This window comes from Tympanuchus pallidicinctus, unplaced genomic scaffold (assembly GCF_026119805.1).
Source record: "Tympanuchus pallidicinctus isolate F22 unplaced genomic scaffold, pur_lepc_1.0 scaffold2, whole genome shotgun sequence".
NCBI lineage: Eukaryota > Metazoa > Chordata > Aves > Galliformes > Phasianidae > Tympanuchus > Tympanuchus pallidicinctus.
The window spans coordinates 27,445,262-27,469,742 of NW_026294721.1; the positions used below are offsets into that span (position 1 = coordinate 27,445,262).

The 24,481-nt window shown below is 41.6% G+C and overlaps 1 protein-coding gene across 8 annotated transcripts in view; it reads right to left on the reverse strand.

Moving 5' to 3' along the window:
* MTUS1 (microtubule associated scaffold protein 1) overlaps positions 1-24,165 on the reverse strand; it is a 111,582-nt gene extending 87,417 nt beyond the window's left edge. For 2 of the 8 annotated variants that reach the window (XM_052682057.1, XM_052682059.1), the window contains exon 1: positions 23,818-23,977. The gene's annotated coding sequence lies outside the window, so the exon portion shown is untranslated. Of the gene's footprint in view, positions 1-23,203; positions 23,339-23,622; positions 23,759-23,817; positions 23,997-24,042 lie in introns of those variants that run through there. The other 6 variants (XM_052682052.1, XM_052682053.1, XM_052682055.1 and 3 more) reach the window with 6 other exon arrangements.
* Positions 24,166-24,481: the final 316 nt, after the last annotated feature.

A 24,481-nucleotide genomic window follows, 5' to 3' on the forward strand; every position in this document is an offset into this window, starting at 1 on the left:
TTAAAATGTATATATTTTTTGTGTGCATATACACACACGCACACACATATCTATGTACAGAAAATACAACCCACAAGTCTACAGATTTCTGACTAAACAGACTTTCTGTTTACTGCTAGTCTCCTCTTGGCTGAGAAGGACACAGCCTTCATAAAGCAGCAACTAAAAAAAAGGCAGAAGCTCTCTGCAAGAGCAACAACACCAGGCTGCAAAGGTGGTGGCTGAAATACCAGGCATAACTCTGGAGAAAAGAAAATAATTCTTGCCTCCTAACAGTGAGTCATGATTGACATGCTTAGCAAGTCAGAGCAGAGATGGCTTTAACCATTACCACTGAAATAACTCCTACACTAAACATTTGCCTTTTAAAATTAAGTTCTAATGCCAAATACACCACAATGCACTAGGCACCATACACTGAAACTACTTTAGGGTACAATGCTGACTTGAAATTTTTCATGCTTCTGAATTATTTTACATAGCATCTGTGCCTGTGCCCATGGGTTTGGTGTAAACACCGCCCAACATTTAACGGGCATCACCAGTATTCTGGCAAGTAGTAAGATTGTGTCATTAGAATGTGACAGCTGAGGGCACAGCAAAACTGATGAGCTCCTGTTCTTGTGTCCTTTCAGATCTTCACCTAAAGCTGGGAGCCAGTTCAGCAGCTGGCTATATTTAACAATACACAGTGTGAACTAGTTTACTGAGCACTTGGAACACTTCCAGTGTAATCTGTAGTGAAGTAAGATACAGTAAACCCAAAAGTACTATTTAGCTCTAGAGGATTATTCTGTGTAACAAATCTATAAACCAATTAATTATCTGAATAAAGCTGATCAATACATTCCCTAATAACTGAAATAGCAGCATCCTTGTCACGGTATCCTTTTGCAGTGCAGATTATTCATCAAGATGCTTATGATTTCCCAAGTTAGCCAGGTCAGAAGTTTAATCAGCTCCCAGTTTTTGCAGACACAAAGATGCCTGCTGTGCAGGAGTGGGCACTCATTCAGAGAAGACCACAGCCAGCCAAGGGGAGGTTTCACATATTCTGTAAGAAATTCTACCACCGAGTCAGGAACGCGCTCTTGCACAGCAGTAGTATCACAGCAGATTTTAATTCTGAAAATGCTGTTATTTGCCAGTTGAAGCACAGTCATTCCTATGCATTTTATAATATTCAAGGCTACTAATTACACCCAAGTGAACAAAATCCAATAAAACTTCAAGAAATAGGTTAACAGAAATAATATTTTTGCAGCCAAATAGGAAACAATTCCAATACAATGACTAGAAATCCTCAATGTGTAGTGGTTGCTGCAGATTTTCAGAAATATAGTAGCTGGATGCTACTATAAACTCTATCAATCTTAACAACTTAACTGGTTTTTCACCTGCAACCTTGCCCAGCTGGCATTTGGAGTAACTGGGCACCTCACAATTGTTGTTCCCAACCCTCTAGTCTGAAGAGAGAGGAAAAATAAACAAATCTAGTGCATTGTTTTTATATCTTAAAAAAAAAAAAAAAAAAAAAAAAAAAAAAAATTATGTTCCCTACAGAGGAAACTTTCTCACAATGAGATCAGTTCTGCTGCTTGAGTTTTGTTTTTATATTTTAACTCTTTTGTAGATTTCTTGTTTATCTTTTGGTCTCAGACCAAAGATTAAATCCATACAAGCCCTGGCCCTGCAGAGCAAAGCACAGTGCTCTACCTCTGTAGGGTAGAGGAATTAAACAAGAAAAATGCCACGCCAGTTTTGCAGAGCAGCTCGGAGAAAACAGCTCAATTGATGCAACACGTAGGCAGGGGGAGGGGGTGCAGTCTCACTGCCGCTGCCCGCAGCCCTGGCACTCCTGGGCCAGGTGGGGAGAAGGGAAAACTGCGCTCCCGGGGCAGGCTGCCAGGACGGGGCTGTTTGTCTCACCCACGCAATGTGGGCTGGATTCAGACTTGCGGGCTGCCGAGCCCGTAGCTGCAGGGAGCGGGCTCCAGGCAGTGCGGAGCTGTGCGCTGCTGCGGAGGGCCCTGCACGCAGTGGGCATCAGCGGGAATCACCCCTACCTACAGCTTGTCCCATCAGTCCTTCAGAGACCCCTCAGTAGTGCTACAATCTCAGTAAATTATAACATGCTAAGACGCATGTTGTGTAAATCCATTATTATAAAACTTCTTGCTTAAACTTAGGATCAAATACAAATGCAGCTTACTATAGCTTTCATTTTGTTCTGTGTTACAGCCAAATCTCTACACTTTTCACAGGACAGCTGAAGAAGTGTTTCAGCTTCCAAGTGCTAACCTCTGAAGCAGTTCTCCCCATTCAGCTATTTAGCTGACTTGACAGCTTCGCAGATGAGCAAAGATAAAACCAGGCTCTGCAAGAGAAAAGCTACAAGCAGACCTCTACAGACACCCTGGAACTATAGCTTTATATGGCCCAGATCATCAGCTTTCATTTTAGCTTAAGCCTGACCAGAATCAGTGCTGCAGGCCTGGTGCACATCCATACCTGCTGCTCCCAAGTCCGCAGGAGATGCTGGCAAGGTGTTGCTGCTATGCTACCAAGGAACCCTAGTTATTCATTTTACAGCTGCACTCTACTTTTGTACTAAAACTAGGCCATAACCCTAGAGTAACTGACAGCCCAACAGCACTGAATGCTAGACAGGCAAAAACTGCCTTATGCATCCTTTGGCTGGCTGATTGGCTTTTTGGGATGTCAACCCTGTCCTTTTTGGAAGGGTTGATCCCACATTAACTTCTCCCCCTCCATCTGATGATCCACTGGTATGCACAGATCCACTCTCTGAAGCATCTTGGACTTGGTGCCCTGCTTAAACTATTCAGTCTGCAGTACTGCTGGTCTCACATTTAACCCTTATTAGCTTTGACTTCACCAGTTTTATGAACCTGATGAAGGAAAGCCTGAATTACATACAAACAGCAATAGCAGTGTGATTATTTAAAGGACACTGATCTCATCCAGTACACTTTTAGTATTGATTTTACCACCAGACTCCATTTGTTAGGAGGCAACTCCGCCTCCTGGATTTCAGCTTAAAGACAAAATACAACAATTTTCATAGCCAAATTTGTTACAGCTTTTTTTTTTTTTTTTTTGTGAGAATGAAGAAAGAAAGTCTGAAAAAAATTCCTAAGGTACTAATATAAACTGACCTTGCACAGCTGAATACTGTCCTATGAGCACCGATAAACTTTCTCAAAATTATCTCAGTAGGTTTAAATTCACAGGACAAAATTATGTTACCTGCAAGCATGAAGTTTGCCAAAGCCTACCAATGATGCTGCCATTTCTAGATATCCATCTAGAAACCCATGAATTCATGGTATACCAACTCATTTCCAGCTCTGTTAGGATACTAAATGCACATCTTGTTGACATAAGTACTCTGGTAAAAGAGATCCCATACTGCATAATTCTGGACTCAGAGGAACTGCCTAGGCAGGGGAAAAAAAACAAAACAGAGAAACCCCAAACCACAGACACGTACCCAGAGCTGAGTAATCCAAGAAAATAAATATGGGGAAAAGTCATGAAGCTTCTCCTGGTAGGAAAATACATCACCCTAATTGCAGAATCCTGAAAGAGAAAAAAAGTGGAGCTAAAGAATTCAAAAGAGACCTCAACTCCCTGGTGCTCCCGTTTTCCATCTCTCTAATTTCAGGAGTGCTCTGTTCCTCCTACACCAGGTATGTGAGGACTTCCCCAGAACAGAGGGCAGTTTCTACCTTGATATTTTTTCCTTCAAATACACCACTGGGGTTTTATTTTCTGCGAGCCAAGTTGCACATACCAGAGGTGCTTTTACAAGTCATTTGGGTATAATACTGCTCACAAATATCAACTGTAAGCAATTAATGCTGCACTAGGAGCCTTCTCCAAAGAAAACTGCCTCACAAGAAGCAAGGATGGAACCAACTGCCATTTGGAATTCAGGCAATTAATTTTCTGGAAAACTATATCCAAGACTTCAGAGTCGCAAAGGAGTTTGTATGACTGCACTGTTCAAAAAGCTTTTTGAAAAATTACTGAGCAATACCTGCCTGTCAAGTAGATATAAGAACAGCTGGGTGACCTAAGCTTTCCTGGGCTGGATTTCTTGTATCTGCAAATAAGTTCTTCCTCAAAGCAAGGTAGGCTGCAAGCAAGAAGGGCACTGGGGCACGCAATGGGGACAACCTTTAGTGTTCAGAACTTATTTCCACTTCTCTGATTGTCCATATCAAAAACTGACCAGTAGTATGGGTCCTTTGCTTCTGACTACAGATAATGATCTTAAAAAAAAAAAAAAAAAAAAAAAAAAAATCCCCAGCTAGCCTATGTTTTTTTTTAAAAGCAGAAAACAGAAAAATCTTAACTCTCTCTAAAAATTAAGTTGTCAGTCAGACAAGTCTTCCACCTTAATACACACACTGTTAGATCAAGTACTTTATTCACCTTCTTCACAAATCACTATTATAGAGACCATCAGATGGGAAAGGTAGAACTAATCATCTTCATTATATTAAGCTGTGCTAAAATCTTCTGAATTGTTTTACAGTATTGTCCTCATCCAAACCATAACCAAGATCAACTGCTTGCTTAAGTTCCCAGTTTCTAAAGTTTTAATTTTTAGCAGTTTATCACCCACATCTATTTAAACAGTTGCACAGAATCTGGTTTGTATTTCTACCTTCACATCTCTGAATTCCAAGTTTGTGTGCCTATCAGGACCAAGAGTTTACAGAGGCATTCTTTTTCTGTTGTTATTTGTTTCTTTGTTTTCTTTTTCTTTATCTATTTGTGCTTATTTTAACAAGCCCGCTTAGCATCAGCTTCCATAAGCAGAAGAAAAACAGCAAACCTCAGTATTCAGGTTTACTTATATGTCAGGTGCTTGAATGTTTCTTCATAAGAAATACACAATGGAAAAATATATTTAAGGTCTTTGACAAAGGAACCTCAAGTCTAATCACAGCCACAGATTCAGGTTACTTGCAGGAGAACTTGATGAATTAGATGCTTGTATCTGTCTTATCCTTTAAGACAAATGAGTAACTCATTTACATTCTACACATAGAATATACCAGTTCTGGTACAGAACTGTGAGATACTACTTCTGCAAGTAACATCAACTGCATGTATCGCTCTAGAAGTAATACCTCCTATTTATTTAAATGGAAACTACAAGAGATACAAAGAGCACATTAACACTAGTTACTGGCAAATTCTCAGCAACAAAACTCTATTTTTCAACATAGTCACCACCAGTAGCTATGCATTTTCACCAGCAATGAACCTTCATGCCATGCTCATAAAAATCTGCACCTGCAGAGGTGGCCTACTGTTACTATCACAACTGCTGAAACGGACCTCTCACTGCCTCACTGCGCTCACACCCACTGTTTGGTCTCCAGAAACATTCAGAAGCATCAGTGAATGTCAGCAGGTGTGATTTTTTCTGCATACAGGAATTCGGTTCCACACCTTTAAATCATATGCAATTCTGTGTCAGACGCCATGTTGTTAGACTGCCTCTCTGCTGCTATCAATCACATGGCAACAAAATTTATTGCAACGCTGGCAGGAAGGTTCAATCTCTACTTCCATATCACCAACATCCAACTCCGACATTGTGGGTCAACATAATAAAATATGAGGCATTACTTTTGGAGCAGCTCTAATCTATTTGGTAAGATTCCTGCTAGGTTAAACATCAATTCTAGCATCTGTACACAAATCAGAGATCAGTAAGTAAAGACACTCCCTAGCTGACTACAGAAGAAGTGCTTCTATTTCCAGCAAACAATGTCACAGCACAGCCTGACTTGGACTTGGTTAACTGAAACTGAAGGACAAGCAACCATGAGGATCAACACCCCCCTAAACAAGAGCCCACACTTGCATAGAATCTCTCATGGCCTGGAGAGATTCATCTTGCACATACCCTGAAGGTCAATACATTCAAAATATTCAGTATTGGACGGGAACCAAATGCCAGCTCGGAGAACATTCCTTGGATCTCACCGCCAGACCTCTCTCAAAGAGAGGCTGCCAACTTCTCGCATCTTACATCACATGAGCCACAGAGATCTGACAGCCCCTTGTGCCATTCCACCTTGCTGCTAGGATGCACAGGGCCAGCAACAGCTGGAAAGCAACACTCCTGAGACCCTAAGGATGTACCTCAGCAGCTGCACAAATGCAGCTGGGGAACCAGAGTTGCCTGCCCAGGTGCGGCAGTAGCAGCGACAAAGAGTGCAGCTGCAGTAGCACAAGGAGAAAAATGTGGGAAAAAGGAAAAACACCACTACAAATTTCAGTTCCTATCCAGACTTGCCTGCCAGATTATAGTCCTATTTTAGTATTCCAACGCTGTAAAAAATTTTACAACTATCTACAAACTGGTTCACTGAGTAGTTTCTTCAGTTATGCCTCAGGAGATGGCTCAAGCCCTATTAAAGCTTCAGTTAACTTCAGAAGGTAAGTTTTGTGAAAAAGTTTCTCAGAGCACAGCTGCAGAGATGACTGTTAGAAAAAAAAACAAAAAACCTAAACAGTGTATGAGAGTCACAAGACCACTTTCTGCTTAATACCTACCATTTTCAGAAAGAAACAAGATGTCAGTGCTGTCATGCTTATTTAGAGAGCATATATACAGAGAAATACCAGCCACTATTTCCTTCTCCAGCCAGAAGGTGCTTGCAAACATTTAGATACCAGTTATGTGCTTGAGTGGCAGCAACAATTTCCTACACAGAACACATGCAAATACACACCACCTGCTTACACCAACTAAAAGCCTCATGCCAAAGCACAGAGCCAATTCACAAATGCAAGCCTGGGAGCCTAGGCTGGAAGACACAGGAGCACACTTGCTTTTCAAGCACCTGAACGCATTACCATAGCCTGATTTTAGGCAGGGTTGGCCTTCTGGAAAGGCACAAGGTGTGCAAGGACCATGCAAGTGCTTTTTTCTTCCATGAATCAAAGCCAATTGCTGGATAGCAGTCAGTACCATGCAGTCACTTCGGATCCCATGCTCATTTAAATCATGATAAGGGGAAGAAATCTAGCAGTGACCACCAACCACGGGTCTCACAAGCTGCTCTCTTTCACTCCCATTTGCTGAGGAAAGGAGCAGTTCAGCAGCACGTTAGCCAGCTGTGATAAAGTTTTCTCCATTAAAAATATATATATATTTTTTTTTAAGTTTTCTCCAAATAAAAAGCCTAGGAAAAAGTTGTGTTACCAGTCCCACTCTACAGCAGCAGAAAGCCAGAGGTAAAGATTGGAGGGATACAAATACATGCACAAAAACTAAAAATAAAAAATAATTCATCTCTTCACAGAATCACAGAAGTGTAGAGGCTGGAAGGGACCCCTGGAGATCATTCAGTCCAACCTCTTTCCTTGCTAAAGCAGCATCCCAAGAGTACACCACACATGAAAGTATCTAGGTGTGTTCTGAGTATCTCCAGAGAAGGAGACTCTCCAGCCTCTTTGTCACAGTACTTTGTCACCCTTCCTCCTCTGCCATTTCAGAGTAAGACTGGCGGACAGAGAAAATAACGTTTTGAGAATAAATATATTAGGCAACCTAAGTAATTATAATTTTAAGATGTTACTCTCGCACAACAACCCTGCAAAAGTTGCCTCTAAGATTTTGTTAAAAGGAATTTCTAACCTTATCTGACTGCCACATCCAGTCTTTCCTCCTGCATAACTGTTTCAGGAAGAAAGGTTAAAAAACAAAGCAAAAACAAACAACTGAAAGAATGCACACAACACAGAGAAGCTAAAAGTAGAGGTTACAGCGAAGCTACAAGTAAAGGTTAAGCCATGGCCATCTGTTTGACCAAAATCCCCAGAATCACCAGTGGAGAACAGTACCAAAGCAGAGCACTGGCACCTGAATGGGGGCTTTTTAAGCCGCCACCAGCTTGCCCATGCCTCCTGTTGGATTTATTTTCAAGCACTGGATCCTTGTTTGTAGGTTAGTTAGTCCTGCCTAGAGTCCAGCTCTTAGAACAGAGCACTGATTACAGTTTGATAATACATTAAAGTCACTAACTGTGTTCTTTAAATAGTTAAATACCTTTTGGATTATTTCTTGTCCCCATTTTCGGTATAGTCTCCCTCCCCTATGGATAAACTTACTACATTTTCTTTACCACCTTTAGAAGTTCAATTGATCTTTCCTTCTATTTATAAATCACAAATACCAATAGCTCCTATTTCAGTATTTTAGCTAAAGATAGCAACGGACAGGAAAAAAAAATGTTTTAACAAGCAACAAACATCACAGATCAAAGATCAGAATACAAAATTGCAATGACAAGCTGGAGCCCTATTATTATCTCAGACTCTCTACTTTAAGAGCTGTGACTTGATTGTTCTTCCCAAACTTTAACTGAAAATGGCACATTTTACTTGTTTTGCCAACACATCAACCACCCTTCCAGGAAATAATGTGTCAGCAACATATGGAAACTACTTGCATGAGTTTTTTTTGGCATTTCTCCCGAAGCCTGGCATGGTTTAAGCATTAATTGTGGAAGCCACTAATACCTCTGTTTTAGCTTTTAAATTTAAAACATCAGGGGAACATTAAATCAGTGACAGTATGCGATTACCATTTGATATAACTTACCAAACCTCCCTCACTAAGGCCATCAGCTTCTAAATAATTTTTGTAACTAAAAGGCTTATTTTGGAGTACATTTAAGCACAAAGATTCAGAAAGTACCAGTAATCTTACTACCCACTCAGTAGCATACAATAAACAGTTAAGAGCCATATATAAGAGCCATATATGCTTCTGTATTTATAGAATTAGCAACTTCCAATTAATGCATTAGGAAAGTTGTTTGGAATACAGTAGCATCTTGTAGTAAGGCTACAATAGAGGAAAGAAAGTAACAGCACAACTTACTGAAGACAAGGCCCAAGCATTTTAAGAGAGATGACTTGAGACTGAGTCATCAGAAACTTTCCTCAGTGGCGTACATCAGAAGGCAAGCAAACAGTAAGACCAAGGAAAAAAAAAAAAAAGGAAAACAAAACATAGAAGCTGGACTTTCCAGAACTCTCCCAAGAGATTTCAGCTTTCAAAGATCAATTCAGCCATGCAGCAATAATAGGCTCCAGCTAAAGAATTTTCCTTTGACTCTGCCAGCAATTTGTCAAAAGCTTGCTGTGTACTAGCAGCACATCCTAGAGCAGGTTTGATGAGGATGTCACAGACCAGGCAGGTGATATTTGCGGAGACACACACTCTGCCACTTCATGCCACGCTTACAGTGATGGACAGGAGTGTTGCACAGCAGAGCAAGCAACCAGTTTGCCTGGCTAGGAGCAGAGCAAAAGGCAGATGGACTTGCCAAACTTCCCCTTCTGTTACTTAGTGACTTCTGGAGAACCTGATGAGCCAGAACACCAGGAAACCCAGTGATAGGTGGGTGGGTGGAGGAGCAGGAGGGGCAAGGAAAGCATTAAACTCCAGAAATCTGAAGGTCAAAGAATTACCTAATGTAGCATTATGTTTGTTATCTCAAGAGCAGATTAAAGTTGAACAGGCAGGATGGGGAAGCACTGCCCCACGCTCCCAGTCTCCAGGAGAAACACACGCAGTCACGGAAACGTTTCCCACAGCATCCCTCACCACACACCACAGGTTACAGCAAACAGCTACTCCAGGAGACAGTTCCACATGAAACAGCCTGCAGAGCAGCTTGGACAAATTTTATTTTAGCCTTCCTGAAGACAGCCCAAGGAAACAACAGTTGTTTGGAAACATCATATTGCAACACAGAAGTCCTTATTCAGTTTTGCCCTAACAGAACTAACAGCTTTCCCTCACCTGTTTTAAGTGACATAAACCGCAGTCGCTTATCCTTGTCTGCTACAGGCAAGGAAAAAAAGAATGCGCCACTTCCAAAAACTCAGCTGAAGACTTTCCTCTGCTGAATTTCACCACATCACAGACTTACCCTACAAGTGTATAATTTGCTGTTACACCTATTCAATGTAGCTTTTTCAATTAATTCAGCATTGCAGGGAGGAATAATAATAGAAAAAAAAAAAAAAAAAAAAAAAGGATACATTAGCTATGTAAAAGAGTGTCAAAATTATCTTCAACCTCTGCAAGTATTTCTGTCCTCAGGCTATAAAAGAACTACAATAAATATAAACAAATACAATCTAACAAAGTCAATTTAAATGTGAAATTATGACAGTTGTATTAAAAAAAACCTCTACCGTAACACACTCATCATTCAAATCAAGACATTTAAGCAGCATGTGCTTACTGCCAATGTGTTAAACAAATCATTGGCTTTGGGTGCACACAGTTGAGGAGTTAAGCATTCCAGAAGAACATCTCTTTGAACAAGAAACAGTATTTTCTCTCTGTATATTTAAACCACACAGATCTATGCTGGGCCAAGGTATAACAAATGAAAGCTACTAGAAGTCTTATAAATGGCCAAAAAATTAAAGAAATCAGAAAAACAGCCTCTAATACTTCTGGAATATTCAGTGGAATTCATTTGTTCATCTTTCACAAGTGATAGAATGAACAGGAACTGTTGGAAATAATTTCTGAAGTCAGGAATCAAAGGTTTTGGGCACAGAGTGTAAAATATTTATCTACCACCAAGAGCACACAAGAACTGATGCAATTATCTTCCATTATAAATGGCAATGGACGAGGAACCATCTTCAAGAGTTGGTAAAACTCTTCCTAAAAAGAGGAAGACAAGGACTGTTGCGCTCCCACCAGCCTAATGCAGATGCTAACTGAACAAAACATTTTCTCCTATCAGCAAACAATCAAACTTAAAGCTGACCCGTGTTCCTAGAGGACATAATCTCTACCAGTGAGATTTGTAGTATCAAAGTGTTTCCAGATGTCAAACTAGTTTGGCAAATCCAAGCCTCTTTCAGTTCTTGAAAGAACCCTGCAGAAGTTACCCAGACAGTGACAGGCCTTGCACTTCATCTGACACAGCGTTCAGCAACTCCACTACGTTAGTAGTGGCAGAAGACAACACCAGAACAGCCACAAAAATATAGGAATCAAAGGAACCAAGGTAATAACCCACTGAGGAGGAGGATATCCAGTAGGAGAATGATCCCAGCAACACCACAGGCATTCTGCACTCAGATTTCAAAGGTGCTTTGTCCCATGGCTGCTTAGCTAGGACACACAGCAGAGCAAGATGTGGCATATGTAAGCCATGCAACCACCAAGCACACCATTCCAAAATAAAACCACCATTGGCTGAAGCTGGCACGATCAGGCCCCTTCTGTTTTGCTGCAGCCAGCTGGCATCACCTCACATTTCCTGTCCCTCCAAGGTTACAGCTCCAAGACATCCTCACTGCCTAGTCATGGCATTAAGGGTTTCCTCAAAAAGCCAACGTGTTCAGATGGTGCTGCTCTGCATCCATTTGATGCTGAGCAGTGTACAGGTGTTTCTCGTTTTATCCTCCCTTTGCTTACAAGAATCTCCCCTCATGAGGATTACGTGCTTTCATTGCATTTAACTACAGTTTGAACACCTCCAGGCAGAAATGGAATCACTGACCACTGTGCTCCCTGAGATTTTCCAGTGGAGATATTTAGCATCTTAGTTCTTGCCAAAACACAGATTATTTTATTATGCACTTGTAAAGCAGTCAAAGGTAAACTGATTTCTTTCTCTAGCCCAGGGTGCCTGTTCCTCTGAATAATCACCAAAGGACAAGAAGGAAGATGCTGGTGACAAAGATACATCTGTCTTCCCTTCATGGGATGGGCAATGAAACAGATATTTAACTTGATTATTATGTCATTTATAATCAAATCCCAAATACATTCAGCCATTGTAACATTATCTACAATTATTAACATGGATGATAAAAATTACTTACTGAGTGATTCTGAAATTCTGTAGTTGGGCTCAATGGTCTTTAAGGTCTTTTCCAACCTGAGTCTACTTCGTACTAGTTTTAAAAAGACATACCTCTAGTGTTGCTCACATGAGGATGCTTTCTGGCACTGCACTGCACTGGCACTTAGACACCACTTCTTTAGGCTAAAAAGGTCACAACATAATAACACGATAATTAACATGTGTTAATTCTGTGCTTGCCACTTGCAATATTTTTCTTTTCTTTAGGATACATATAAATGAGTTTAAACAATTAACTGCCCAGAGTATTCCACTTCCACGCTTGAAGTACAAATACAGTTTAATTAGAATTGAACTAAGTATTAATCATCTGGGAAGTTACAGCAAACTAAGGTATTTATAGCTTAGAAGTTATGAAATTTGTGACTATTTTCACTTAGAGTTCTTTAAGTATCAAATTTCACATCCACACACGCTGAAAAATTCATGTACGTGTTTAACGCGAATACAAGAATTGCAAAACAAAGCAGAATGAGGACAGACAATTCTCTGTGCCCAGCCAGCCTTATCTCAGCACGCCTTGCACACTGCATCGTTCCCTCAAGTGCAGGGAGCATCCCATCACCAACATGGTGTGGCTGCGACCAGGCCACTAATAGAAAATACTTGGGATGCTTGGCAGGAACCATGAGTTTGCATCATCTGTCACTGCAGCCAGGAAAAGCTCCCCAGAGATGGATGTTTTCAGCAGAGTTCTTGGTACACATGAGGTCAGAATGGAACCAGATTAGAGATGCAGTCCTGGGGTCAAAGCCCTTGCTTTCCTCCCAGCAACAGGCAACAGAGTCCTCTGGTTTAAGGTAAAGAGCATCAGAAATATGAGGAGCTTGAATGCAATTACTTTTGGCTTTCCTCTTCAAGTTTTTCCACTTCAAGTCATAAATACCAAGACTCCCAAATTAGGTTTGAACTTTATGTTTATTAAATCATTGTTCAACCCTGGCACTTCCATCCAAAGAGAGCCAAAAACAAAGGTACCCCAAGTTCACACGTTTCCTAGTTCTCAAAAAAGTTTTAGATTCCTACATACAGATCGGTGCATCTCAGGATTACTTTTCACTAGCTTATTTTACTGGGCTTAGACTTACAGATGGTTGCTCCTATTTAACCTAAAGAGTTCTGTCAAAGCATTCTGATGCCATCTGTAAAAGTTCCTTTTCCCTCAACTAAATAGGAAAAATCAAGTCAATCGCCCCCTTTCAGGACACTCCTATCCAAGACTAGCCTTAAATTATAGCCTTTGAAGTTACTAGATCACTGCACTATTGAGCAATTTTTATTTTTTTTGGCTACACTGGGAATGGTAAGAGTCCCAGGGTTATGCACATGCTGTTCTACTTCAGAGGCAAGAAGCCAAATCCGTTTAAATATTTAAACATTAACCCCACAGTTACAATTATATTTAAAAAAAAAAAAAAAAAAAAAAAAAAAAAAAAGCAGCCATGATTCCAGAAAGATTAAATTCATTCCACAGACAGCATCTTGAGTACAAAGGCCATTTTGCCACTCTCTGAAAATGCCATCTGGGAGAACTGAGAACTATGGAAAAGTTATCAGAGTAATCATTACAGTTTCACTCACAGACTTCTTTTCTCCACAGGCATGGACACAAGCACATTATGTGACGTTTTCCCCTTCTGGCTCTCTATATTAATCTCCTGCACTTAAAAATGCTACTGTTTGGCTCTGGGAAACCCAGAGTTCTGAAGAATTTCACATACATCTTCTCTTTTGCTTATCCTACATCAAAAAGCAGTTAGCAAACAGCAGTCAGCAAACAGCAGTCACAAGCATTCTATTCAGCCAGACAATGACATAAAGCAAACATCAGATATTTCCCCATAAAAATAAAATAATAGCATGAGGACTTAAAAAAAAAAAAATAAAAATAACACACACAAAAAGCAAACAAAAACACAAGGCTGAACTCTCATCTAAGTTTAAGAAACAAATGCCAGATGGCTCAAAGCTGAACAAACAAGCACAAGGTTGCTACCTACACTTTGTAGCAGGTTCTACGATTATCCAGTTATTCAGTGTTATTTTGTATGGATGGTTATGCACAGAACAAAAGAAGAAAAAACACCAAAATATTTTTAAACTTCTCTGAAATGCACAACTAAAGAAGAAGTGTGATGTTCAGGAATGTTATGCATGGGAAAGAAGCCAACAACTTCCCTGTGCAAGTGCTTTGTAACCCCCCCATCTCTTCTGCTCTCCAAAGTGCAGGACACTGAGAAACCTGCTGTTTATTTTCTGCTGAACGCATTTACATTTAAAGCAGCACAAAATTAGTGTTATATAAGTCAACCAATAAGCAAATTAAGACAGCCAACCAGAATAGATTGCAATATATATATATTTTTCTCCTTAAAAACCATTTTTTTTTCTCACTTTTTCCTGCAAGAACAAAGTCCCAGGCCTCCCCTCTGCAGTATGCTGGCACTCGTTGTGCTGTTTATAAAAAAAGTAAGCAGTTTGTAATTGTAGCTTTATTCTGACATGAATCTGATATAAACAACACTAAATATAACTTATGTGGATACTATGGAATGACCTTTACACGACCAGACTTGTTTTATCAATGATATTCATCCCATTATAAATTATAGTACTAGAAAAATCAATCCCGTAGTCCATCATAGATCCCACACTGCTTTCAGTAAGGAAGCACCTGAAACAGGCAAATGTTTGACTGAATGACATGGTAGAAAACAAAGCCCTCCCACTCACTGAGCACTGATAACAACTCTTCAGGGGAGAGGGGGGAAAAAAAGCAAACAAAAAAGCCAGCACAGGCTTACTATATTTAGAAGACAACTTACCTAGTGTGCACCCCACATCAGAATAACCACTGAAGCTGTGCCACATGCCAAGCCACACAGACCAAATGTCAAACATTCTGCTAGAAGGGCCACTCTGCCTGGTGCAGCTCCTCACCCTCGCTCCTCTCAAACAATTCTGGGGCTGTTTGTCACATCTCTCAAGGCTCTGCAGCACTTTTTTTGTATAATAAGTGCATTTTTACAAATGCATGCCTTTGGCTACAAATCACTGTACTGTAAGGATCACAATGCAGCACAAAGCTCAGTGACCCGTGAGACAGGGCATTTCAGCTGGCACAGAGAGGCAGAAAGAAAATAGTGTTATTATGAGGCCAGGACAGACAGTGAAAGCCATACGTGGAGCACAGCACAGGCAGTCCAAGTAAGATGGTAGCATCACTGCCTGGCAGCAGGAGCAGCCAGCCAACAGGCTGTAAGGCGAGCAGGGTAACCACTGTTTGAACATAAAAAAGAAAGAAAAGTGGGGTAAGGGAGAAAGCCTGTGCAGTACTAAAGTAATGGCTAAGGCTTCAATTCCCTTTTTGGTATGGGCAGCTTTCAGCAAGGCTTCAGAAGGCCTAATGACATAGTATCCTCCTTTAGGAAACCGAAGACAGCTGCCATTCAACCATCACCTTGCAATTAAGTTATTAAATGAACAACCAGTTCAGGGCAGATTTCCTAACATCTTACGTATTGAGATGCAGCACTATTTAGAGAAGCATGAACAAATAATGGTTTCTAGTACAACTATTAGGAAACATATGAGAAGCCTGTGACACAAACAGATCTGTTTTATGGGGCACTGCACTAAATCCATGGCACACAAACACAAGCAAGATCAGGGCAAGGAAAGACAGGTAATATTGCATGCTAACCCAGTATAGAAACAGCTCAGATATCTTGGTCTGTGCGCAAGAACTTAGAAGCAAACTTTCACCACATGCAATATACATTATTAAGTGCACGACAAGCAGCTTTTATAATTTACTGAGAAAGCTATCAAGCTCATGAAGTTTATACCACTTGGTGTTAGAACATCAGAGAGCTACAAAAGGACTAAGAAGCCTGGTGTACTGCACAGCTCCAAATGAGTACCAAGAAAAGCTATTTATTACAAGAGTCTGTACACAGCAGGGACATTTATTCTGCAGCTACAAACCCCAGCACCTTAACAGATGTGAGCCTCCTAACAGCTTAGCAAGCTCTGCCTTCCTTCCAGGCAGATACTGATGGTGCAACCCCTTGAAGGCACCCACTGCCTAAGGCCACCAACTCATGCAGATTGCACAGCCAGCCATTATTATCTCCTGGTATCAAGGCTCTGGCTGATTAAAATATTTTAACAGGAGACAACACCCAGACAGTTCGGTTTCATAATACTCAGCTGTAACAATTCCTGAACAGGTCATAGGAACAATGTATGAGCACAAAACAAGGCACAAAAAATACAGACGCACTACAGGGAGATCTGCAGCTTTGAGACACCTTTATACTGAGAATGAAAAAGAGTAAGGACACAACCAGACCAAAGTCTGTGAAAGAAATTGCTTTAATTTGGAGAAAGCTTGTGAAGGAAGGATTCCAGCAATCCACCTGTAGATACAAACTCAACGAAAAACCAATCACCCACAAGTAAGCATCAAATAGAAAGGCACTTACTGCACTCAAGGGCATGGTGAATATTTTATTGCATGATGGCAGAACAGTGCTTAAAAAGACAATGTTGTGATAACATACGCTGCTCTGTGAACTATAAATCACATCAGCAGCTTATTTTCCAGTACTTTAATGCTGCTCATTGCAGCTGCTGGATAATCCAAGAGACATGACAAAATGAGATTTTACAGGCAATAAAAGCAGTCCATGCTACTTGAAAGACAGAAGAATAAAGCGTCCTAAGTCTGGTTTGTATCATTAAATGAGGACTATATGAAACACAAAAAAGCTTTCTTACTGGAAGTCTGCAACAGGCTTTAGCTCCCACAAACTTAGACATATCCAAAGTACAACTGAGAAGGTGCGTACACCATCAGACCGCCTAGTTACAAATGTTGAAAGCATACCTAGAACAGTGAGGTATCCAGAGGTTATAGTATCAAGAAATACTAAACTTCTACAGAAGCCTCTTACATATCTCCAACGCAATACAAGTATCAGGTCAGCATTAAGGATGGCCAGAGATGATCTGCAGAGGCCAAACTGGCACATGAGCCATGCAATTAGGCAGCACTGCAACAGTGAAGCATTATAATCAATAGGCTTCAGAGATTAGATACTAGTTTATTAGCACTACTCCTGCGTAATCAAGGAAGGGTTTTAAGTAAGACTACTAGTGGAAGAAAAGCAGTATGCAATGCATAAAACCACACGAGAGTGCTGCAACAGACAGCCCACTCACGGTGCCAAGAACCACTAAGCCAGTGCAGACAGAAGTGGCTGCATCACATGGCTGTAACCAGTGATAGCAAGGGTGAAGTTTACACTGTCATGCTCAGCCAAGACAGACTTAGAGAAGATCGCATCAGTGAGGAACTTCCTATATTCAGTCAGGGGTATGGAAGAATCCACAGGACACCAAGAGCTTCAGCTGAGAGTTAGAAGTAATGATGTACACACATTGTCCTGAACGGCTGCTCTAAGCACAACAGCTACACCAGGGCTAGATGACTGCTACTCAAAAGATGGAAAGGAGCAGGCAAAGGAATGTTCACTTTCCTCTCTTCCTTCTCCCTAAAGTAACTGGGAAGGAGAGAAAATATATATCCAAAAAGAGCCATACAGTAATGGTCTAACACCTACACATGTCCAAAACTGGAAGCTGCTAAGTCTCTCAAAAGGAATCACAAAGTCACATTTGGGGATGGGTGAAGCACCACTCACCTATCTACAAAAAAAGACAACAGAACAGGAACACCTGTAGCAAACTGCACTCGACCTTACACCAAGAAATAAATACTTCATTAGAGACAGCAGGGGAGTCTTTGTCAAGAACACTAAACAGTCATCCAGTCTCCAAAAAGCTTTTTAAAGAAAACGCTTAGATTTCTGTGCAAAATAGCAGTGTGCAAACACAATTTCAGCATTAATTTCTTTGACTAGCTTGTCAAGCTCACTATTTCAGTCCAATGCTGAGCCTAAATAATAATTCCTTTAAGGAAGATGTAAGGTCATATATGACTTTGCTTTACTACACAAAGTGGAAATCCTAATACTGCATAACCAATGCTGCAAGAACTAGCTGTTTACAAAAAGCACTCCTCTCAACCTAATGGGTTCTGGTTTTATTTGAGCTTTAATTGCTCCACCAACACTAATCAGCTTTCAAACATCTGGGCTGACATATCAAGAAGGAACCATTTGGTTTTTAATCACATTTAATTAGTCCCATTTCTGGAAGAAAATTAAACATATTTAATTGATAGAAGATGACTTCTTAGGAGCTGTGTTCTATTCAGAATGACTTTCAAGCTAGCTAAACCCAAACAGCAACATTCAGGTATGAGCAGAATAAGTGCAAATCAGCAGAGGATTTGCCAAGATTAAATAAATCCTAGTAATGAAGATGCCAGAAGAGTTCATGCTTTGTGACAAGTCCACCTCCATCAGAAGAAGAGCTTCATCTCCAAATGACATCGTACTGCAGCTAAAATGATATTCCCCAACAGCACAACCTATGGCAGAAATAGGTGTTAAGTCTTTTAAACCAAGCTTCAACTTATTCTCATTTTTTTTCCCCAAAAAGAATACCACTGAAATTCAACAACAGGACAACTTCCTGATATTAAGAAGGTTTTATTTTATTTTTATTTTATTTTTCTATTCATAATTTAAATGTTCATTCAGTGTTTTAATGGCAATATAAACAATCCTAACACTGGAATTTGTATTACGTATCCATTTGGTGTATGCATCTCTCAAAAGGAATGCATATCTTAGATACTTCCAAATGTTTATGGCTCATGACTTTGTCATAAGCCATTTAAAGACCAAAGTAGACACAAGGAACTACAATAAGGAATACTGCAGCTACAAAGAAGTAACACTAAACAATACAGAATTAAAGATCTCAAAAGTAACAAACAACATCTAACTGAAAAGCATGCTCAGTTTTTACAAATTTTAATCAAGCAATTCCTTGTACTTCTCTGAAACTGGACACCCAGCTTGCAAGTACTAACATGCTGTGTGCACAGCTACTGCTCCACAGACTGGAAACCTTACTGAATAACACCTAACATGGGTTAAGCAAGAAGTTCTGTACAAAGCTTGCAAAGCAAGAAGCCAAGTTTACAGAATTCATACTTGCTACTTTTCTGCAGAACAATCATTCATCAAACAATTTGTAATTAAAACCATGAAGTAGTTTTCCTAGTTTCTCGCTCTTTATCCACAGTTCAGCAACAACCAAGTTTCCTGTTAATCTGTCCCAGAAGGTTAGGAGACCTCCCCAAGCTAAAAGCAATTGGAAGGACATCGGACAGATCTCAGCTTCAACTGGATGAAAGGACAGGCCAGTCACAGGAAAGGCAGCTACACTCAGAGTGAGTGTCTAAGGATTCTGATGGCAGGAGTTCACACTTAAAGAGCTGCCAAACACCTATGCTACAGTCCTCTTGCAACTCTGAAGCACGCTAAAGAGCGTCCCTGCACAGTGACAGGATGCATAATCTTCAAGACTAGGGGCACCAACAGCTCGCTGTAGACCAATTCCCTTGACACCATCCTTGTGCTGAGAGAGGACAGCAGTACCAAAACCTGGAAAACCTTACCTTTGAATTTCCTCTAATGAGAGTGGCACTTGACTCATTAGGAGCATATGGGTAAAACTCAAAGTTAACATAAAAAAAGGCACATCATGTTTACTTCGATAACAGTCACACAAACCATAGCTGATGGACAAGCTTACTCAGAGCTCTTCTTTCCAAAGAGTTTCTTTTTACCTGTCCTTGCACTTTACCACAACTTTATCACTGACACACAGATTCTTAGTTTCCCTGGAATAATGATCATACTCTATAAATTCTTCAGTCAAGATCATTCAGTTTGCTGCAATTCAATGCTAGGAATAAGATCAATCTGCATGTCCCTCCAGTAGCTTCAGCTGTAACTCAAACAGGAGATGAACTGAAGTGAAAGACTTGTCTGAGGTAATCATCACACCAAATACACTCATTCAATAGTATCACCACAGACATTCAGGAACATCATGACTAAAAGCATTTTTCTCACCAGTCATGTAGATTTGCCATTGCAGCTGATCCCAAAAAGGAAAAAAATGAACCATTTCAACAGACACTCCATCAAGAACTCAAAGATGCCATCAAACACATATATCAAGCCCAGGACACAATATGGACCCCACATATTGCCAGGAGATCAGAGGAAAATAGTTACTTTAAAAGTAACCGCACTTCCTCCTTCTGTAGCTCTGGTTTTGCTTTTAAAAGGTCTCCACCTTCTTCACTGATGTGAACATGTCAAACACTACAAGTAAAGTGGCACTAGAAGCAAGGTTTTCTTGTTTCTTCCTGTTAGAGATAGTATAGAAAACTACAACAAAAGGTATTACAGTTATTAGCAATTATCAGCCATTACACTCCAGTGGTTCCACCCTACTGCATTACCTTCGCTGCGCAACTTATGGCCGCTGTTGGTCAACGCAGAAGGGCAACAGCCACATGCACATCCAGCAGGACCTGCAGCACAAGTCAATTCACCAAAACCCACTGTGGGTTCTAACAGCACAGCTGCTAGTGTTTTGAGTGCACTGGTTTAACTTTCCTGCAGGATTCCCAAGTACTCCCCCCTACACATGCATGGTTATGTGTATCTGTGTCTATGAGCTAGCACTCATTTTTATTATGGTATTTCAGAACATGGAAAAAACAATGGTGAAACCTCTGCAAATATTTGAAGATTACTGAAAACATATTGGCAACTTGGTATTCAGATTGCAGTAACCAGGAAAAAAGTGATATAAATTTTATGATTTAAAAAAAAAACAAAAAAAAACAACCACAAGTCCAACCAAATGGCAGAGCCAGGAAAACCCAACTACTGGGGAATGAAAGCAGAGACTGGAGAGCTAACAGAAGTGGACAACACACAGCCATACTGGCAGCAGCTTGAGTTATTCCTGATGCAACAACTAAATACTAACCAAAGCAGTTTAAGGGAAGTAACTTGAGTGGAGAAGCGCCAGAATAATTAGGGATTAAAGCAATTAATCAAAGGGAAGGAAAAGTTAATGGAGTATAACATGAGTTCATACCGCTTGGTGGAAAGTTACATTCTGAAATAACTTTTTGGTACTAGAAAAAAAACACTTGTGGAAATTTAAGAAAAATTCAGTATACTATCTTGTTATTTGGAAGACAGAAAACTATCAAATAGCACTGACTATTTTTCCAGAAAATATAAATATGCATAGCCAATATATTCTGCAGAATAATCTCAATGACAACAGAGGAAATAAGAAGGCAGTAAACAACTTAAATTTTCCCATGCCCTTATCAGAACAACTGCTGAGTCTAAAAACATCCTCACACAGGAGTTAGAAAAGGACGAAACTCCACAGTGCAAGTGCTCCCTCCAAAAAAGCTAGGCTGTTCTCATAAAAAGTGAGAATGTTTAAAAGAAGCTGTTCAACAGCCAGCTACACTTGTAAACACTCAAGAAGCTCTGACTCTTGTTTCTCCTTTCACAGGAGAAAGCAAAATAAGGAGCATTAACCTCACCCTGCTTCAGCCCCACTCCTGCACAGCCTGAGCGGCCCAGAAACTTGCCAGGTAGCCCCCAGAACCCATGGGATATAGTCAGCTTTAGAAACACTTGATTTTCCTGATTTACTGTTAAATGAGGTTATATTACAACAGTGAATTAAGAGAACAAAATGAGCCAAAGAGAGAGAGGGCCTTCTGGGTAAGCAATCATTTCAGCAATTTTTGCTTAGTCAATATCTAACACGGTACTTGCACTCACAGGGCGCTCAACATCCAAGCACAAGATGCCTCCAATCATAAAGCACTACTGGCACACCTTAACATCTTATATGAATGTTAAACATATTACATTTTATGCATATATGTTACACATACATAAAATCATGTAAATCAACCCTCATCATCAAGACATCTAAACTGCATTCCACAGTTTCTATTACAAGTAACACTATTTTGCTGGACTGCTGAGATCATTAGTTACTTGGCATGTTAGATCTCAGCTCAACGCTAAGCTCTGAAACTTACAAAAAATACCATATTCGACATTTTCCAAGATAATCTGTGCAAGAATTTTTGCTTTTTTAAAAAAAAAAAAAAAAAAAAAAAAAGCTCACTTCTTCCATACTTGATTGTAGATGGAAGTTTGAAGCCACAAAATACAAGAGTTAGGAATAAGAGCCCAAAATATGTCATTACTTTGTTCATTTCTCACTTTGCCAAGGCATTTATATCACGTTACCACAGTCAGTCTTAGAGCCAAAATCAGCTCCTCAGAAGCGACTATGCAAAAAAAAAAAAAAAAAAAAAAAAAAAAACACAACAGGATGGGGCGCCAAGTTATGTATTCAAATGAAATAGCAAGCCTTCACCTAAACTGCTCAGAAAGATACTACGAAACCAGTCTTAAGGTGACATTTAGGAAAAGTTTGACATTCAGTCAAATATTTTAAAACTATGGAATCTTTATATACAGAATCACATTTATATTGTGTGGCAAATGATGCTGAACAGAGTTTTAGCATCAAAACCATCTGATTGTTTCTACAATTACAAGGCACAGTTACAAGGCAGACTGATCTCAGCCAGGAATCACAACTCGGCAATATTTTTAAAAAGGGACCACGTGAATTTTAAATACAGCCTTGTTACCACGCAACACAATTAACCTTTATGAAAACAAAGCTCAAAAGCAAACTACTGCTCACCCACAGTAATTAGCAGAGAGAACTAATTGCTGGTATCAGCTCACGTGGGGCAGCCACTGCAGTGCATCACTGTACCTCCACAGAAGTACAATGTATGTCAATGGGAACAGGCAATTTTCAGTGCCTATTTTACTTAGAGATCCAGACTGCAGCCATACTCGTCACCACCGCCCACTCCGAAAACATCAGTGACAAAAAGCCAGCAGGTTGCAAAAGTAAGTTGCATTCTATGCAAAGCTTACTTCTCCAAAGAGTACTGTGTGTTCCATCAGAAAAACAGATTAAACACGAACATCTGTTTGTAACCTCTGTATCACTTGATTTGTTAGGTGAGATGCAGTATTAAAAAAACTTCACATTATAGCTAGTTTTACAATGAATTGGAAATGCCCATTAATTATTTGCTTTGCCTGCCACAGCAGGAGTGGATCTCTTAGACAAATCCCACACGTGGGGGTTAGCATAGCATAGAGCCTGTCACACCTCACCTTGTGAAAATAAATAAAGCAAAGCGCCCCAGCACAACCTTCACCCCGGTGTCAGATGCCAGAGTTGTGCCAGCAGCAAGGACATGCATAACCCTGGTGAGAAGGGGATGCTCAGTTTTCTGCTTTGCTCCAGAACTTGAAATAAACGGGGAGGAAAGAGGTGTTGATTTTTGGGTTCTTTTTGGTGTTTTCCACTCCCCTCACCCCCCACCCCCCACCCCCCACCCCCCCCCCATAAATATTAGCACTGCTGCCTCGGAACCACGGTATCGGTTACAAGCTCAGCGTCCCTCCCAAGCGCTCTCCTGTCCTCCGGCAGCACAGACGGGCGCGGAGCAGCAGCGCACGCCCTCGCTCCCCCTCACAGCCGCGCCGCACCCCACAGCGCACAGCCGTGAGGGCTTCTCCTCAGGACCCACCTGCGCTCCCGCCGGGTTGCGCACCGCGTACTGCGGGCGCTCGGCCGCTCGGCAACGCGGAGACGGAGAGCGGGGTGCCGCTGCCCTCCAACCCGGCCCCGCGCTCGCAGCCCGGCCAGGCTCGCCCCCGCACCGCACGCGTTACGCCGAGCTCCCGTTAACTGAAAACAATTATCAAAAAGAAACTTTTAAAACCTGAAGTACTCTTGCCGGCTCTCAGATCACCAGCTCTCAGATCGCCACCTCCCGCGCTCGACTCGGGCGCTCCCTCAGAAGCCCGACCCGAGCAGCGCGGCGCCCGCCCACCTCGCAGCGCGCCCCGCAGCCGCACAGCTCCGTCGCTCCCTCCCGGCCCGTCCCGGACGGCGAGGGGCCCCGCACCGCCCTCCGGCCGCACCTGACGCCCCTCGCTCCGCTCACCTGGCACCGGGCCGCCTCTGGGCGGTGCTTCCGTCGGCGGGGGCGCGGAGGGGGCCCGGCCGCACCGTACGGCGCAGATGGCCGCGAGAGGCGCAGGTAGAGAGCGGGAGAACTGGGTCAGCGACTAAAAATACTGCCCGGCAAGCAGGGTAGAAGCTCCGAGGCGCTCTCGCCCCGCTGGGGCTTCTCGGCGATGCCGGGCCGGGCGCAGCGGGCACCTTTCCCTCAGGCGGCGGCGGGAAGAGCTGCAGCGCGAGCGGAGCGGCGCGGGCTGCGAGTGACGGCCAGTGACCACAGAACTCCTCTTTCTTTTTTGTTTAACCGCGCGTGGCTCCGCGCACGGCGCGTCAAGTCATGAGGGCGCGCGAGCGGCTGCCTCGCAGGCCCGCCCGGCAGCCCGGCCCGGAGTAAATCATTAACCCGGGGCAGCGGAAGGGCA